Source organism: Lissotriton helveticus, chromosome 5_1, assembly GCF_964261635.1.
Source record: "Lissotriton helveticus chromosome 5_1, aLisHel1.1, whole genome shotgun sequence".
In the NCBI taxonomy this organism is placed as follows: Eukaryota; Metazoa; Chordata; class Amphibia; order Caudata; family Salamandridae; genus Lissotriton; species Lissotriton helveticus.
In genome coordinates, this window is record NC_136065.1 from 1,227,209,114 (window position 1) to 1,227,228,580 (window position 19,467).

The following is a 19,467-nucleotide window of genomic DNA, read 5'->3' on the forward strand; positions in this document are numbered from 1 at the left end:
CTTGCATCATTGAAAGGACTTTATAAGGAGCAAATTCCCTTGCACAGCTATTACTAAAACAATTTATTTTTATTAATAACCGTAATAAATTAAGTATGTATATTTTAAAATTCTATTTAGTGGAAATATTTCTGACACTGGTTGGAAAAATATGGCAAAGGGTTCCCCAAGACTTCTATCTTTTATCAAATGTTAACAAATTGCAGATTTGTGCATTACTATGTATGTATATATGTGGCATTTACTTAGCGCAAACCTAGTGGAAAGATAGCGGAGAGCCATACAGAGTTAAAGTCTAAGTCTGTGGTACTCAAAGTGCGGCTCAGGGGAACATGCAGCACTCCTGACCTTCGCATATGGCCCCCGGCTGAATGACTGCACTTGTCTGCTGTTTATTTAAAAAAGCACTAAATATTAAAACTTATGTTAAAAAAATGGGAAAGCATTTATTTACAGGTTAACTGAAAAAAGAATAGAAACAAAGAAGGTGTCCTGCAAAACTTAATTTAGGAACACTTACTTTTTCAATACATCTTGCAACAAACGTGTAAAAATATGATAAGTCCATTCAAAATGTAAAAAAGTGTATTTCATTAACATTTGCAAACAAGGAAGGATGAGAGGCAATATAAGCATGCAATACAAATTAAGATATACAAGTAGATATACAAGAGTCCTTGATTGCAGTCTTTGATTCTTCATTTCAAGTGTGCCCAATTTGTATCAGTTTAGACAGCCAACGCATTTCGCCCACACATGGGCTACTTCAGGGCAATGAGAGGCACTATGAGCGTGGTGCCGAGGTAAAAGGCATCTGTGGTGTGTCCATAGTCCAATTGAGACTTGGTTGCCAGCCGGACACGGATACATCACGCCACACTGCGCATTTATTAAGCCTGGGCATAGTTCGCGAAGTAGTGCTACGCGTAGCTACACGAAGTGCACTTCGTACTACGCGTAGCACTACGCGAACTGCGTAGTGCGCTGTTCGCGATGATTGCACAGTGCCGGATGCTTGTCCACACTTTGCAATCATTGAAAACGGCATCTTACATAGTGCGAGCTTTCTTTTACTGCCGCTCAAGTGCATTTTTAGTCGAGCGGTAGCTTTCTCAATGCAAGCTGGTAGTTTCTCATTGCGAGTGGTTGTGAGCATACGCGACCACTCGCGCTGAGAAACCTGACCTCCCCGCGTTGAGAATCTCGCCGGGAGGTTTATTTTCCACGCTCGCGATCGGCAACTTGATGTTGCTGAGTGAACGAGGAAGAAGTCTGGCTGGGATGTCATTCTGCTTGCTCGCGGTCACCAACTTGACGTTGAGGACCGCGAGCAAGCAAAAAATGACCGTTGCAATACGCTACGCGTGTTTGCACTCTGCTACGCGCAGTTCGCGTAGTGCGAGGTAGCGCAAACTTTGCAAACTACGCGAGCGTAGCGTATTGCTTTGCCCAGGTTTAGCATTTATACAATTTATCATTCTGATTTGACAATACCTGACTGTTTTCTACGCTTTCATCCTGAAAATGTCCAACCAAAGACATACGGGCGGCTATTCAAGCCTTAGTAGGCCTCTTTTCTACCTCTCATCCTACACTGGATGCACCACAGATGCCTTTTACCTTGGCACGATGCTCACAGTGCCTTTCATTGCTCTGAATAAGCCCATTTGTGGCCGAGACTGCAATCAACGACTCTTGTTTATTTACATGAATATCTTAATTCATATTGCATGCTTATATTGCCTCCTATCCTTCCTTGTTTGCAAATTTCTATATGTGGTTAAGTGGCAGCTGACCATTTGAGATGGGCAATATCTACACTCTATGTGACTAAGCCTAGATAGTGCAGTTCTCTATAACCCAGCTGCCTTTTGTCTATGTTGCATCTATTTCATTAACATGCAGAAGCGTCACACCTTAGTAAATCAGAATTGATGAGTGTGCTAAGAAATATTTTATTTAAAACTGATAGTTTTCAAAAATGTGTAGAAATACTCATGCCTCCTCACACCCTGACAACAATGCCAATAGTGAAATAAGAGTCAATTCAGTTGCCGCGTGGAAATGTCTCTGTGGTCAGGGTTGATATTATACGTGGACAACATTATTCTTTATTAAATCAAACACAAGAGGTTTGTACAGCATATATTCTGATCTTGTGTATTTCAATACGTTTGTATATGTCATAGTGAAAAAAAAGGAGGCAAAGTGGAATTACTCAATTGGGTCAAGTGAAGAAGCAGAGATTGATCCTAGGTTTTCTGGTTTCACATTGTGCAACTCTATCTCATTTCAATTCAATTCAATAATCAAGTTTCTTCCTTTTCAGTCGTACCTCTCCTAAGGTTGTGATTTCAAGCAGGAAGGCTCACATCAAAGTACGATAGAGGGATAGCAATTCAGATACAGACTGATGTAGTATTGTCATATCTATGACTCTTCTAGACATGAGGGGCTTAATTTAGAGGGCAGTATGGAAAGAAACCCTCAAAAATACTCTATGACTCACTGATCACACCATGTATGTGATTCACTTCCCCTACTCCCACCTTGACTCCCTACAAGGCCTCACTCCCACTTGCTGCCGTTAATGCAGCTCTCAGGCACGCCACAGAACATAGTTTGTGGCCCCTGGGGAAATGTTTGCCAGTACTTATGTTCTAAATCAACATGTGTTAGGAGGAGTAGCTGGTTTGTGGGCTGCAACTGCATTATTATGTAGTGCTCTTTATAGAGCTGTATATGTATCTGCTTCCTAAATTTGAGCTGAATCGTAGTTGTCCAGGAGGTTATGGGGATATTGTTCCAGATCTCATTGCATAGATTGAGAAGGCCTTTTGCCTTGCTTATTTGCACATCTTCTTCTCTCAGAAGATGTCCTGGCTGCAGTTATGTGGAAAGCAATCGGAAATGGTGAACTTCTCATCCAAGTAGGCAAGTGTGCTTAGTCATGAAGATTTTGTGGAGGATACAGCTTTTTCTGGAGGTGACGTGGGCTAGCAAGTGGAGCCTGTGGAGTTCCAACAGGGTGGAGGAGATGTGATCACATTTCTTCAGGTCCTTTTGAGGTGTGCTTTGGTAAGTAGGATGTGCTTAAGGGGTGCAAGATTAGGTGTTGGTACAGAAGCAGCAAAGATATGAAAGCAAACAAAACAGTTGAAAACAGCTTGAAGTCTATTGAACGCATCACTCAGGTCCTCAAAAAAAACAGAAACTGCCATAAAACAATTATATGTAAGCTAATAGGGTTTATTGGCATGTGCCATGAGCCTTTGCTATGAGACCCATAGCAACAAGTTCTGCAGTCTTTAAAAGTTTAAAAGATTTGACACTACTCCTTGGTACACGCATTGTTTAAAAGATCTGACACTAATCATTAGTATACACATTAGTGGTTCCAGAGGACATTTCCTGTTATTAATTACCATGATGTAGATTTCATGTAACTGTTTTGAGATATATCTCCTTTCAGCTGCATACAGTGAAACTGGGTTGAAACTGCTGGGGAGCTAAAATGCAGGCAATGGGCATCTCACTGTGCCTTTGTGTGTGCAGCAGGACAGGAGGTCTGATAGCTGGACATATCTGCAGAATGTGTCTCCTTGCAATGGGGCTCATAGGAGGGGGGTCTCCCTATTAGTCCTTGCAGCATTGCATCAAGGCTATTGCAATGACACATCTCACTCTCAATTAGATGGACAGGGTACACAAGAGGACTGGTGTGCCCTAGCCTGCCCGTGGTGCAAAGGTGATGGTCCCCAGGTTGGTGGGCTGAGCATGGGACTTTGCAGCTGGGAAACCAGGTTAAATTCTCGGCCTCTGCTCAACATCCTGTGATTCTGGGCAAATCACTTTAATCTCCCAGTAAATTAACCTGTCCTTAACTATTGCTCATGAAAAGTGCAGGTGTTAATGATTAAGTGCCGGTGCTAAGCACCAGAAACCACTGGCTAAAAATGAAGCACTCTACACTTACCCCTACAGGCAGGCGGTATGAAAAAGGAAATAACTTGCAAAAAAGAAAATAAATAACAGACACTGAAGTACCGCAGGGTGGTAGAGAAGCTAAATCCGGAATTGTTTGATCAAAGGCCAAGGGAAAGTGTTACTAAAAAGAACTCCTGAAAAGTCCACTTTTTAGGAATTTCCAAAATCTCTCAGGTAACTTCCTCCTCACCTCGGAATTCAGAGCAGTTGCGGAGCTTACGGTCATTTACTTCCAGAGAAGGGTGACAGTGCCTCAGTTGTTGGACGCTGAGGGATCAGGTGCATGGATGGTTGATCAGCAGGGATGAAATGGATGGTCATATTTTCCATAAATGAAAAGCCTTTTTTCTAGGAGGTCATTTGAGCAGTGCAAGGTTTTCTTGGATATGATCACAGCCTCCACGGGGAGCTTGTTGAATGCTTTTACCAACGGTCTGAAGTGGGCCTATCATTGTACGTTCAGACACACTGCAGTGTTCTGAATTCAATGTCTTTGCAATCTGTCTATAAGATTATTTGGAAGGCCTTTTGCAACACATCGCATAGTCTACTGGCCACATGGTTTGTGGCAGGCAAGTGAAGGTAAAACCTTTGCCCAAGAAGTCAAGAGAATCAGAGAAGCTGTGTGAAGTATTCCCATTTCATATGCCTCTGCCAAGATAAAAGCTTGTCTGCCCTTAACCTGGCAGGTTTATAACTGTAAGAGGCTCTACCAATGACACGCAGGACATTCTGTTCTGTGAAATGTCTGGAACTGGCATCCCATCTTGAAATAGGGTGGATCCTGCTAAGGGGGTTTGGAGCCCTTGGGAAACTAACTGGAGGAGCTAGTGCCTTGAGGCCCTTATGGGTGAGAAGTTACACTTTACAAGTAGAACCCTGATTGATGTGAAAAGGTCCTTGTTGGGGAGAGAGAGGCTAACATGACATGAATGGTACATGGGGTAGTGGTGAGACAGAAAAGATACAGGGCAGCTTATGGGGATGGCTGGCAAGCATCACCTGACAATCCCCTGCCTTTGTTAGCAGTGGCAATTGTTTCCCAATATCACGAAATGCAACTAAAATGGGCCCTCTCTTTTTGCACTTCGCAAAGCTCACAAATATATTAAGTAATGACCTGCTTTAGTTTGCAACTTTGATCAGAGGGTTTAACAAGGCATCTTGTTAAATGCATCCGGTGGGAAGTGCATGAGTGGAAGAAATTTTCCAAATCCAGAGAAGTCACATATTGACATAGGTGCATGCTGATGGTATTTGGACAAAATATTGTCAAGAATATCGAGGGCAAAAATATTGTGAAGGTACCTTTCTATGGGTAAGCAAAGGTTGAATAAACCTAACTCCATATATATATTCACTTAAAAAACCATAGGTTTCAGGCATGTTATAGTTAGAAATTAGCATTTAAAAAACCTTTGAAATTCACTGAAAAAAACATAGGTTTCAGGGGCGTTATAGTTAGCTGGACATTTCACTCGTACAAAACCAGAGAAATTCCCCCTGTTATAGTTAGCTCATTTAACTATAATTCGTGCCCCCGATATGCACTGCTGATGACGTCACATATTTCATCACTCATGACATGGTCAGTGACATCACTGATGACATCACTAATGACATCTCAAATGACATCACTGATGACATCTCAAATGACATCACTGATGACATCATCCAGTCACTGTGTGTTTCTGTAAAGTTTAAATATGTTTAATATATATAAGGAAAGGAGTATTGAAGAATGAGTGGGTGTATAAGTGTCTGAATGGATGATTTAGTAGGTGCGTGACTGTCTCTATAAGTGAGTGATTAAACATATCTTACTGAATGCATGCGTTAGTGACTAAACTGTGTGAATGTCTGTATCCGTCTGTCTGTTGGTGTGTAAGCGGCTGCATGGGTTTGTGAATAGCTACATGAGTGTCTATATGGGTTATTGATTGGTTGTCTGAGTATCTGTATGGGTGCCTGAGTGTTTGTGTGGGTGGGGTGTGTGTGACTCTGTGCATAGATGTATGAGTGGGTGATTCACTGGGTGCATGGTTTCAAGAGTGCATCTGTCATGGACTTTATGGGTTGGTGTGTGTGTGTGTATGGGTGTGTTAGAGAGTTAATGTATATTTCAGTGGTACATGTGTGAGTAACTACATATGTGAAAGGCAGTATATATGTGTGTTGGAGTATATATATGGCTATTAGTGAGAGTGTGTGATTGTGAGAGTGGCTGTATGGATGAGTGTGTGCTTGTATCAGTGATTGTATAAGAGCGTAAGAATGTGCTAGTATTTGTATGAGTAAGTGAGCTGGTGTGTGTAAAACTGTATAGGTGAGTAAATGGCAGTGTGATTAATTATTTGCATGACTGACTAGGTGTGTGAGTACCTCTATAGATGAGTGGCTGTGTGTGAGTGTCTATAAAGATGTATGAGTGCATTTGATAGTCCTGTACTGAGTGACCATAAGTATGAGTGACTGTACGGATGAGTGATTGGATGTGTGTGTAAACCTAAGAATCAGTGAGTAGGTATGTAGTTGTTGGTGTTGGAGTGTCTATGGTTTTGAGAATGGCAGTCTGTTATTTATAGTGAGTGTATCAAAAGTTATATTAGGGTGTGAGAAGATGCATCAAATTATCACACGGATGATGTCATCAGTGATGTCATCAGTGATGTAATTTGAGATGTCATGAGTGATGTCATGAGTGATGTCACTGACCATGTCATGAGTGATGTAATATGTAACGTCATCAGCAGTGCATTGTGGGGGCGCGAGTTATAGTTAGCTGAACTAACTATAACGGGGGAATTTCTCTGGTTTTGTACGAGTGAAATGTCCAACTAACTATAACGCCCCTGAAACCTATGTTTTTTTTAGTGAATTTTGAAGGTTTTTTAAATGCTAATTTCTTACTATAACGTGCCTGAAACCAATAGTTTTTGCAGTGAATTTCAAAGGTTTTTTAAAGGCTAATTTCTAACTATAACATGCCTGAAACCTATGGTTTTTTAAGTGAATTTCCTAGGTTTTTAAATGCTAATTTCTAACTATAACATGCCTGAAACCTATGGTTTTATGGTTTTTAAGAGACTTTCAAAGGTTTTTGTAATGCTAGTTTCTAACTATGCCTACAGAAGTAGGACATGTGAAGAAAGAAGAAAAGTGCAGGAAGAAGCAAGACATATGCAGAAAGAACCAACAGAGGAGCAGAAAGAGGCCTTGTTTCAAAATCATCCTGTACCCTCAACTTTTTCAGACGGGTACTGGTGGTAACTGACTCTGACTAACAAGGCCTAGAGCCAGTGCTATGTTAAAAGAAACTTAGCATACAGTGAAAACACATACATACACTAGGGAACACTATGCGCTGGGGTAACCCTGTGATTAGCATGACCTCCTCTGTAAGGCCCTAGTACATAATAGGGCAGGGGGATTAAATCTACCTCTAAGTCAGAGGTGCAGAAATATGCTACTTTAACTAGTAGTCGTGTTTGCAGAGTGGTGGAGAAAGGGTGCTGGACGTCCAACTAACGCTCAGGAATTCCGCTGTGTGGGACTTACAGGAGGTACCAGGAGGGATTCTTGGCCCCCAAACTACCTCAGGACTAAATTGGAATTCATCCCCCATCCCGTAGTCTGCCACGAGGCATTTTTGCAGAGTGGTAGAGAAAGAGGGCCAATGGCCTCCAAAGACGTTTTAGCAATCCCCCTGTGTGGGACTTACTGGAGGTAACAAGCGGGGTAATTGGCCCCCGAGGACATCCTTGGGGGCCAACTTCCTAAACTATTACCTCCAGTCAGTCCCACACAGCAGCATTGGTAAGTACTCATACCAGGCCACACCCACTTTTCCCACCACTCTACAAACGCGCTCCCTGGCACGCTCTTGGATGGGGATTGAAGTCCCCTTCACTGCTGGGGGTCCTTTAGAGGCCAACTGGCCTAACTTTTACCACCATGCACTGGGATTGGTGAGAGGTAGACAAAGGCCATGCCCACTTCCTCCACCACTGTGCAAACGCGCCTCTGGCGCGTTATAAGTTGGGGGATTAAGTCCCCTTGAATCCTGAAGGTCCCTGGTGTCCAACTAGACCACCAGGTACCTCCAGTAAGCTCCACAGAGCTGCGTTGTGGAGAGGTGTAAAAAGGGGCGTGGCCTGGTCACCTCTCTGCAACGCAGACCTGTGGTCCTCAGGATTGAAGGGAAATTAATTCCCCAACTTAAAACGTGCCACAAGGTGTGTTTCCACATGTCACCTCAGGCCCCGCCCCCTCCCTTCACCAGTGTGTAAACACCCCGTGGCACATTTTAAGTTGGGGAATTAAGTCCCCTTGAATTCTGAGGGTCCTTGGGACCCAACTAGCCCACCAGGTACCTCCAGTAAGCGCCACAGTGCTGCGTTGTAGAGAGGTGCAAAGAGGGGCGTGGCCTCGACCACCTCTCTGCAATGCAGGTCTGTGGCATTTACTGGAGGTACCTGGTTGGCCAGTTGGCCCCCAGGTGCCCTCAGGATTGAAGGGGAATTAATTCCCCAACTTAAAACGTGCACAGGGCGTGTTTGCACACATGTCACCTCAGGCCCCACCCCCTCCCTTTATCACTGTGCAAACGCGCCCCATGGCGTGTTTTAAGTTGGGGGATTTTATATTGTACCCTCTTAAACAACATGTTTTTTTACATAAATCTGTAATTTGAAAAGTATACACCTGTTTTGTATTGTTCATTTTTGTTATGCACTTATCCTGTGATAGATTTGCTTTATAAACAAATAATTAATTTTGAAATTTAGTTACAAGCCACTGAAAAGGGCTTAAATATATTTCATTTTTGAAGATTACCCAAGACTTTCCCCTGATATTATATAGCCGACCCACTAGTATCATTTAATTTACAGGCCCTGGGCACCTATAGTGTACTTTCCTTGGGACTTATATACACATTAAATATGCCAATTGTGGATAAGCCAATGCCACCATGGTTTGGGTAGAGAGCAAATGCACTTTAGCACTGGTTAGCAATGGTAAAGTTCCCAGAGAGCTAAAGCCAACATAAACAAGGTCAGAAAAAGAGGAAGGTAAAAAAGTTTGGCGGTGACCCTGCAGAAAGGGCGAGGTCCAACATAACCCCTCTCCAGCATAAAGCCAGGCAAGACTGATCAATACCTTGATGGATTTGTGGTAAATAAATAAATAATACCCTATTTTTGATAGCATGAATGAATGAATAACAGATAGCTCAATAAATAAGAGTCAAGATTCGAGGTAGTAGGAGTTTCTGCAGGTTTATTACAGCATAAGGACAGGATCAGGACAACCTGCATAGGAATAGAATGACAAGGGCCCAGCAGGACAACTGGGACCCAGGCAGGGGAAAAAGAGGCCCAGCAGCTGCTGGGGCTTGGTCTGGGATGAGCGCGCTAACATTCAATAACATAACATTGATATATATATACATAGCGCAAACACATAGCATTACATTGCAGTAGGCGTAACAGTGGGTGGAATAGAAGGCGTGACGTGTAACAGTCGCGAAAGATAAGGGTGAAAGTAGGTGTAACTGGGAGTTTACTTAGACATGTGATGCGAACGTAACAGAATATGTCATGGATGGGCGGAAACATAGGAGGGGGGCTACCTAAGGAGCCGGGACCTCTAACCTAATGGTGCGCGAAAACTGGCAATGACGTGTTACTAGGAGAAGTTGGGGGCTACGAACTCTGTGCTAGGAGCAGAGACTAGAGTCTGGAGGGTCGGAGCGACATGTACCTAAACCCTATCTGGTATCTAATGTTTAGGGAACATGTTGATATAAACTAGAAGTCATGAGGGGAAAAGCTAACCTGATTCTAAGACTGGACCATGCATTATTCTACATGTAGTGCGTGAAGAATATTAAATGACCATTAAATACAGTATTTCTCTAACGTGGAGCCGAGAAGGCTAGACAATGACGGAAACTATTGATGCAGTTCAGTAGCTTAGGAATGCAGAAGAGGAGGACTGAACTGATAGCAGGAACTATAACATACTTTTGGCAGACTCAGAGGCAGAGCCGGGCTGCACCGGGCACTGCTAGGCAGGAAGTAAGTGAAAGGTCGAGGATACAGGTGGGGGCTGTATCGCTCCTCAGCGAGGCTTTCAGGAGACAGGAGCTGAATCTGTGGTCCGGGCCCTTTTGAGGCCTAGAAACGGGGACTTTATAATTGAATAACGTGCACACTGAGAAACGTGGCAACATTACTTACATAGGCCTGATATTCGTAGTATTCACGAGGACTGGAAAATAGCATACCAGAGGTGGACACAACTGTAATTGCGTCTTTAATCAGAAATGGGGAATAACATATGCATATTGGTCATGCATACATAACATATGATGGATGAGGCGTAGGGACACAGAACATGGCAAAATTTACTTTTCCACATTCCCTCCTTGTCACTACGTTTACATCAGGAAACATCAATATTCATGATACCGTCTATCATTTCATACAGTACCATTTGCTCGTCTCGAATTGTCTTGGAACGGGATTTAGAACGGGGCTTGGGACTAGGAATACAAGAGGTAGCACACATGCTGCAAATCGCAGGGCCACATTGTATACAGAGGCAGCAGCTAAATATGATCGCTACTGCAATACCTAGGAAGGACAGGACTTTCCATCCCCATGCGGAAATTATATTCCAGAACCAACCGGACCATGTCCAGGTGCCTGGATCTTGATGTAACAGATGGGCAATTTTATGAAGTCTGGTTATAGCTGAATAAACAGACGGCGCGTTATTTGGAATGAAAATGCAACAACTAGATCCGAGAATTCTACAGGCCCCGCCCCTATCGGCCAGTATGACGTCAAGGACGAGACGATTCTGTAAAACGACAAATCTCATAGCAGATTGCTCTTCGGTTAAGTTACCTAGAGCAGAGGCAGTCTCATTTACTACAGCTTCGAGGGTTCTTGTTAACCTACGGATTAGTTTACTATTCTGGACAGGTCCTATAAAGAAAAAGAAACCTCTATTGAAATCTGTATACTGTTCTAGAGCAGTTTCAGTATAATCGACAATTGGGGACTCCCTTCTATGTCTAATGTGTACTAAGAAAGAATTCCTATGATAATCAGGTGGGGCTAGAAAAACAGGTGGCAGTAGGAAGGCAATGTAACAGGTTCCCTCCCAATCGAGGGGCAGACGGACATATGCAGTTTGACCACAAACAAAATAAGAATGACGTGAAGCTTTGAAAATAGATTTCCCACTGTCACCATACTTGACAACAGTAGTACATTCACTATGACCTATATGTACAGAACCATAACTACGGATACATAATTCGCCTTTGACTGGTAGTACTGAAATAGCAGGTAAGTCTGGAGTAGTATCAGACTGAACATTCAGAACCATGAAATTCGACGAATAATTTCCTAAATTATATACCTCATTTTCTAAATTTAAACCTGTTCTGTGGGGAAAACCTTGCTTGTCTGGAAAACATGTACTGTTAAGAAAAGACATATCTGTTGAGGATGACGTTAACGTGGACCATGCTCCACACGAACCATTGTGTGAGAATGGATAAGGAAAGAGTGGCAGAACTCCCTTCGATGTCTGGAAAGGGGGGAGTCGACCACACACCCAACAATTAGTGGCATTGCTGGTCTGGTGTGAATAATGTAACATACGGATGAATGTGTTATTACGCATGGCAAGGCGGTATGCATATTCGTGAGGAGGCAGATCACTAAACGTGTGCTCTACTGTAGCATTAGCAGACATATTTACATGAGGAACTGGTAAATACAGAAAAAATGCGTAGCTGGTGCAGGAAATCATTATGCTGATAAATAATATGAAACTCAGAAAAACGATGCATTGTAGTGAACTGCGACTGACTCTCTCACTATGGGGGTCTATTTTATACATGTCAGAAACAGTCTAACCGTTTCACCTAGGGGAGGACTTATACAATCAAACTGGCTGACTTATTAGACCTGAGCTTTAACTTATACTCCTGTTGCGGAGTTTTCTCTAACAAGGGAGGGGTTGTAACAAAGTCTGGTGCGGGACAGTCCTTTAAAACAATGTTCTGGCAATCCTTCGAATCCTGGGAAATGTTCTTGGCAATGTCTTTGACGACTGGCTTTGGTCCTTTAAAAAGTTTTACATGAGAAAGGTGGACCCACCCCTTCCTGCCTTCTAACTTGACGGCAGTTCGGGTGGTCAAGAGGACTTGACGTGGCTCTTTCCAACGTGGTTCCAGCGGACTTGATCTGTCAAAGTTGCGGATCATCACCAACGACCCTGGAACGATCTCGTGCGGTGCCACCTCGGTATTGTCTGGAAATGCGGCGGCAACCTGTGAACGACATGAGTTGAGGGCAGACATCAAGGAAGCTAGGTAATCTGTCAGCATATTACATGAAACATCGGTAATACTTCGGGGTCTAGGAGTACCCCACATGTTAGGGGGGCGGCCGAAAACGACCTCATACGGGGACAGACCTGATCTGGAATGTGCGACCATACGCATGTAAAACAGAGCGACTGGCAAAGCTACTAACCAGTCCACACCCTTGTCTTTACAGACTTTTGCTATACGGATTTTCAGAGTCTGATTATGTCTTTCTACTAGTCCAGCTGCTTCTGGATGGCGTACACAATGGAACTTCCACTGGTACCCTAACAACAGGGAAACGTGTCTCATGAGTTCGGATGAGAATGGCTGACCGTTATCAGAAAATATGACTCTAGGGAGTCCGTATCTAGGGAAAAATTCACGAACCAACTGCTTGGCAGTGGTCGCGGCTGTGTAATCTGGGACTGGATATGCTTCTGTCCACCTGGACAAAGCGCATACTACTACAAGGACATACTTGAAACCTCGACATCGCTCCATCTGAATATAATCCATCTGGAGGACCTCAAAAGGGTGGTCAGGGGGCTGGAAACCACCTTGTTCCACCGGGACACTTTTACCTGGATTAAACTGACAACATATCATACAGGTACGGACTTTCTGCTTGGCTGCAGCTCGTAAATGCTTGTTGAACCAAATGTTCTGGATACTGTCTAACATAGCTTTTTCTCCTAAATGTGCTGGACTATGTGTGGTATTGATAATAACTTGAACCATAGAATCGGGGAGAAACCATGTGGCTCTACCCTTCGTTAACCATCCTTGATCTGTCTGGACCCCTCCTTGTACAGACCATTTCTTGATTTCATCAGGAGTAGCATGTAACTGGATATCTATGACATCTTGTGTAGGGTCCTTAACTGTCATGCATGTAATCAGATCTGGAGTATGTGTCTGATTAACTGGAACGTCTGGAGTCTGTGCTGTAAGCTTGGCTGTGCGGTCTGCTAGATCATTACCTTGGGAAATAATGTCTGTGACTTTCGTATGTGCTTTGCACTTCATGATAGCAATAGATGTCGGTAAATGTATGGCATCTAACAGGGCTTGAATAAGGAGACCATGCTGAATCTTGGTTCCATGAGAAGTCATAAAACCTCTCTCCTGCCAGAGCACTCCGAAGTCGTGTACAACTCCGAATGCGTAACGTGAATCTGTGTAGACATTAACCTTCAGGTTCTTGGCATGTATACAGGCTTGTGTCAGAGCAACTAGCTCTGCTGCTTGAGCGGACAGAGTATCAATACGGTGTGTTTCAATAACTTCAGTGTCAGTAGTCACTGCATACGCGGCGACTAGTTCTCCTGTACTAGTTCTCATACATGAACCATCCACATAAAGTGTCAGGTCAGGATCTAGTAACGGAATGTCTGTCAGGTCTTGTCTGGGCTTTGTCGTAATGTTAACTACTTCCACACAATCATGTGTGTCTGGATTTGAATTAACTGATGGTAACAATGTAGCAGGATTCAGAACGTTGCAGCGTCTAATTTCTATGTGTGGCTGGAACAGTGTCAATTCATAACCTGTTAAACGTGCAATCGTCAAGTGCTGAGTCTGTGTTCGGTTTAAAAGAACTTCTACTGAATGTGGAACTTGTACTGTCAGGGAATGTCCTAAAACTATGGAATCACTTTGTCTGATAGCTAGTGCTGTGGCTGCAACTGACTTGAGGCACGCAGGCAACGCCTGGGCGACTGGATCTAATGTGCTCGAAAAATAAGCACAGGGCTTGTATTGACCTGCTTGATCTTGTGTGAGAACAGATAATGCTGTACCTTCGCGTTCTGTAACGAAAAGTGTAAAAGGCTTACTGTAGTTCGGTGTAGCTAGAACTGGAGCTTGACATAGGGCTTTCTTTAACTCGTTGAAACTAAGTGTATGTTCAGATGTCCAAGGGAGGACAGTCGATACGGCTGCCTCCTGTGTCGTTAACTGTATCAATGGCTTGGCTAGAAATGCATACTGGGGAATCCATTGTCTACAATAAGAAGTAAGGCCGATAAAAGCACGTACCTCCTTCTGGGTTCTGGGCTGGGGAAGACTCGCTATTAACTGGATACGGTCGGGTGTCAACTGCCTACCCCTCTTGGACAGCAAGTGTCCTAAGTATACCACTTGCTGGACACAGAATTGAAGCTTCGAAGGTGACACCTTGTGCCCCATCTCGGCTAGAAAATACAGAACTGTAAGTGATGCTCGCTCGCAAGCACGTTCAGAACGGGCTGTGATCAGTAGATCATCGACATACTGGAGCAGGGCAGTGTCAGTTGGCATGTGAATGTTGTCTAGTTGTCTCTTGAGTGCTTGACTGTAAATACTAGGGCTTTCTGTGAAACCTTGAGGAGCGCGTGTAAACATATAGCTCCTTCCATTTAAACAAAATCCGAAAAGAAACTGGCTGTCTGGATGAATTGGAACACTAAAAAATGCATTCTTGAGGTCAATAACAGTGAAAAACATGGCTTCGGAATCAATGGCAGTTAACAGAGAAGAAATGTCTGGAACAACTGGGTACTGAGGAATAATACATTTGTTAAGCTCTCGTAAATCAATCACTAATCGATATACTGGGGGTGCATTCGGATCAGTACGTTTCATGACTGGAATGATCGGAGAATTGCATACATTGGAGTCAGTTTCTACAACTACCCCTTGAGCCATGAGCTCGTCAATAATTTTGGATAAGGCTGCTACAGCCTCAGGTGGCAATCTGTACTGTCTGATTCGGGGTAACACTACACCTGGTTTGAGAGTCACACGATAGGGTGTGATTTGCATGTAACCTACATCAGTTGGACCTTGCGCCCATAAATGCTGCGGAACATTAGACAATCTTGAATCAAAATCTCGTAATACATAGTGACCCTTAAAGTCACGTAGGAACAGACGTATTCCCTCTGGGGAACAACAAATAATTGCACCTAATTCTTTCAATGTCTTAATACCCAATAGATTTTCTGGACATGACTTAGTAAGTAACAGATCAGTAGTACGGGACAATGGACCTACTTCTAGAGTAACTGGCTGAGATATTTCATTAACTATGGGTTTTCCTGAAAATCCAAGGGAAACATTTCTTGAGCCTGAGAGCGGAGCCCCTGGAACTTCGGCATGACTAATTGTGGTCCTACTTGCCCCTGTATCGATCAGAAATTTTCTGTCTTTCCCTAATACTTGACTATGAACATAGGGACCTTCTTGGTCTACAGGTATCTCGATGAGAGGCAAGCCTACCTCCCTCTCTAGGCTGTTTCATGAATATGACTGGTACTCTGGATACTCAGACTGTGCATACTGGTACATCTGCGATGTAACGTGCTGTGTTGCAGCAATAGGCTGCGGTACTGTAACTGCCTGTGGTGCATTCTGTGACTGAGGAGCCTGTGAAACTTGTTCTTGTCTAGGCGGACGTGGTCTTTCTTTAGTCTTACCAGTAGCTATGTTGTGCTTCAGAACTGCACACTCGTTTATAAAATGACCTGGCTGTTTACAATAATTGCAGTTCCCTTTAACGGGAGCTGCAGGATGACTGGCTTGATTCGGACCCCTCTTCTGACTGTCTTGGGGAATAGATTGTGCAACTAGCACTTTCATTTTCGTGTCTTTCATACGTTTTCTCTCGTGTTCCTGCTCTTCTCTGATTCTATTCTGGTGGTACTGGAGCATCTGGAGCATCTGGGACGGAGTATTTGCTTGCCAGGTGCTTTCGACTTTCAAAACTCGGTTTTTAATCTGTGGACTTGAATTCTCGACCAATTTGGTAACGAAAAGATGAGGGTATGACTCACTACTTGTCTTGAGACCACTGTTAATACTGAAACATTTCTCGAATCTAGAATAAAAATCACTAATATCTTCTTCTTGTTTCTGTTTGCAGGCTGAGATTGCATCCCAGTCTTCTTTTCTAGTTGTCAATAATCTGGGTAAAACTTGAATCAATAATTCTGGTAATTCTTTACATTTATCTCCAAGACCGGTACCTGGTACTCGTGCCTTGTCTTCAGCTTCTAGAGCTGTCCAATCGATCTTTTTCTCTCCCACCTCCCATTCTTTTTCCTTTAGCTTTTCATACACCCCTGCGGGTAGCAGAACCTTTAACATTTTAATGATATCTGGGTAGGTGTATTCTCCCATACGGAGCATGTCTTTTAATTCTCGATGGAACCCTGCTGGATCTTTGTCATGACAGGGAATTAATTTCTTCATCTCGAGGAGTTCCATCTTTGATATCGGAGTGTATACAAACACTCGTTGCATGTCGCCACCCGCCCCTTGGACTGGGTGGACTTCTCGTAACGGATTCTGTCTGTCTATGTAAAACGGTTTACTTTCTGGGGGTGAGACATGAACAAAATGCGGGTTCAGGAACGTTCTATACTTGTGGCGCTGTTCTAGAATGACACTAATTAAATCGGTACCTAGACCTCTCCATCTATACTGGAGTAACTCGTTCAGGATATCATGTAACGGACCTGGATCAGAATGTTGACCCTCATACAGGGTAATGAGGTGCTGGATCATATACATACCCACCAGTCGTTGCTCGGCTGGGGGCAGTTTCAGAAACATTTGTGCCACTATTTCGTCTGGAAAAGTGGTAGAATCAGTAATCCATCGGACTGCTGATCGGGCTAGTTCTTGTTCGTGCATAGTACTTAGTTCGCTATAACCGACTCGTGATTTCAGAATGTGATCGGTAGCTTGAAATACTTGTTCTAGAGAGCGCGGCTCTCGTGCTGGATGATGAAAAATAGACTTAGGTTCTGGACGTAAATGGCGATCTGGAAATCTGGATTTTCCTACATACGCTATTCTGACGGGATTCTCGTCTTCCTCTTCAGGATCAGAGGTACTTTCTTTCTCGCTTACTTGTGCTGCTTTACGCTGTTCGTGTAACCTTATTATTTCTTTACGAATTTTCTTGTACATACTTTCCATGGCACTAAGGGTCTTGTGCTTACCCTCGGCTATATTATCACTCCACCTTGTCAGGTTTCTCATGTCGGCGGGATCTTTAGTCGGGTAATCTTGTTCTCTTATTAGACAATTGATCAGGAATTTTAATATCATGAGCTGAATCTCGGCTTTCCTTTGGGACATAATCTCGCCAATACTTTCTGGATCATCCCCTGTACGGATGAAACGATATATTCTGTCTAGATCTTCTTTCATATTTGGCAAGGTGACTAGATACTCGGTCACTCTTCTTACACGCAAGGAATATAAAACCATAGTATTTTCGCCTGGAACTGGATCATAACTACATTCGTTAAGGGCTTGCCTGATTTCTGCGACAGACTTATTACTCTTGGGAGTACGCTGTGATGCTTGAGCATGTAATTCGAGTGCTGATAAACGCTTGTGTGGCGGCGGGGTTTGAGGAGGACCTCCTCCTGCGGCCCCTAGACTAGAATCGTCAACTGACATTCTTCGTGCTTGCAGGGTCGGTAATTGTAACGTGGGCTGAACTTGTATGGCGGGCTGACCCGGGGGTACCGTAACAGGTACTCCGGTGCCTGGAAGAGCGGGAAGTGCCTGATTTACAGGGACAGGTGGAGCGCGAACTGGATTTGCATATTCTGGGACTGTGTCATCCAAATAGGACGAAATGAAAATATCAGCTGCGGTCGGTTTGTGACGTAGCTTGGTCGGAACTAATGGTGGCGGGAAATTACTGGATGCCTCCGGGGTCGCTTTTGGCACACCTTCGGCAAGAAGAGGATACATACCCTTAATAAGGGCATGCCTCTGTCTGTCTGACTGTTCGGCTTTGACTTGTTCACCTATCTCGATTAATTCTCTTCCTTGGGCTCGTTCTTGGGATTCTCTACTTAACTCTGACTTTCTGACTTCCTTTTCCGTTCTTCTATGCGCTTCCTTACGCCATAACTCGATGGCATCTTTCTGTGACTGTCTGGCTTTCTTTTTCCATAATGCTTCTTCTACTCGCATGATACATTCGGCATCCCATGTACCCGATACGGGCCATCTATACTTTTCTTCTAACTGTTTGGTATACTCTACCCATAAATCTAAATACAATATGGCGCTTATGCCATGTTTCTGATACATAAAGTGACCTGGACTGTCCCTTGGCGGAACAGGAACTGCTGCTTCCAGCAGACCCTTTCTAGTTTTTAACTGACGTAACTTTGAAAAGAGCGGCATTCTAAACTTAAATCGGAACACAATACAATACACGAAAAACAATAACAATTGGGAAAACAATTCAGGCATACCACGACATTGGAAATACATTGAACAACATTATAACATAACAGTTCGAACAGAATACTACCTGAAAATACTGATAACAGAAACAGAACAGAATTCTCGAGAACGGAACAGACTAGAGTTACTGGATGCACTGCTGTAACAGTACGGAACATACCGGTCCCATAAAGGAACACATCAAGACCCGTATCCACCTAGGTGAACACTTCGTTTGCGGGCTTGGGTACCACCAACCCACGGACCAGAGTCAATTTAGACTGACCCTGTCTAGACACTACCCCAGCAATGGTACTCACCGGGCAGCACGGAACGGAAAGCCTCGGACGGGACTGGACTACGACGACGAACTTCGGACTTCGGACTTCAGTTACGGGTGGACCTCCGGATACCTCGGACCTTGGACTCTCGGCTTGGGCTCTGGTCGGGACTCGCCGCGTTCCTCCACCGTCTCGTTCGGATGCTGGACCGCCTCCTCCGTCTCCTCCGTGGGCCTGAGGGATACTTGAAGCAGAAATATCTGCACTTGGCCAGAAGAGTTCCGTCACGACTGCAGGGGGTCAGGGGGTCGGCGTGGCTTCACCGACGCGTGGGGAAAGGGCAAGTCCCTGTTCGGGCGCCATTATGTGGTAAATAAATAAATAATACCCTATTTTTGATAGCATGAATGAATGAATAACAGATAGCTCAATAAATAAGAGTCAAGATTCGAGGTAGTAGGAGTTTCTGCAGGTTTATTACAGCATAAGGACAGGATCAGGACAACCTGCATAGGAATAGAATGACAAGGGCCCAGCAGGACAACTGGGACCCAGGCAGGGGAAAAAGAGGCC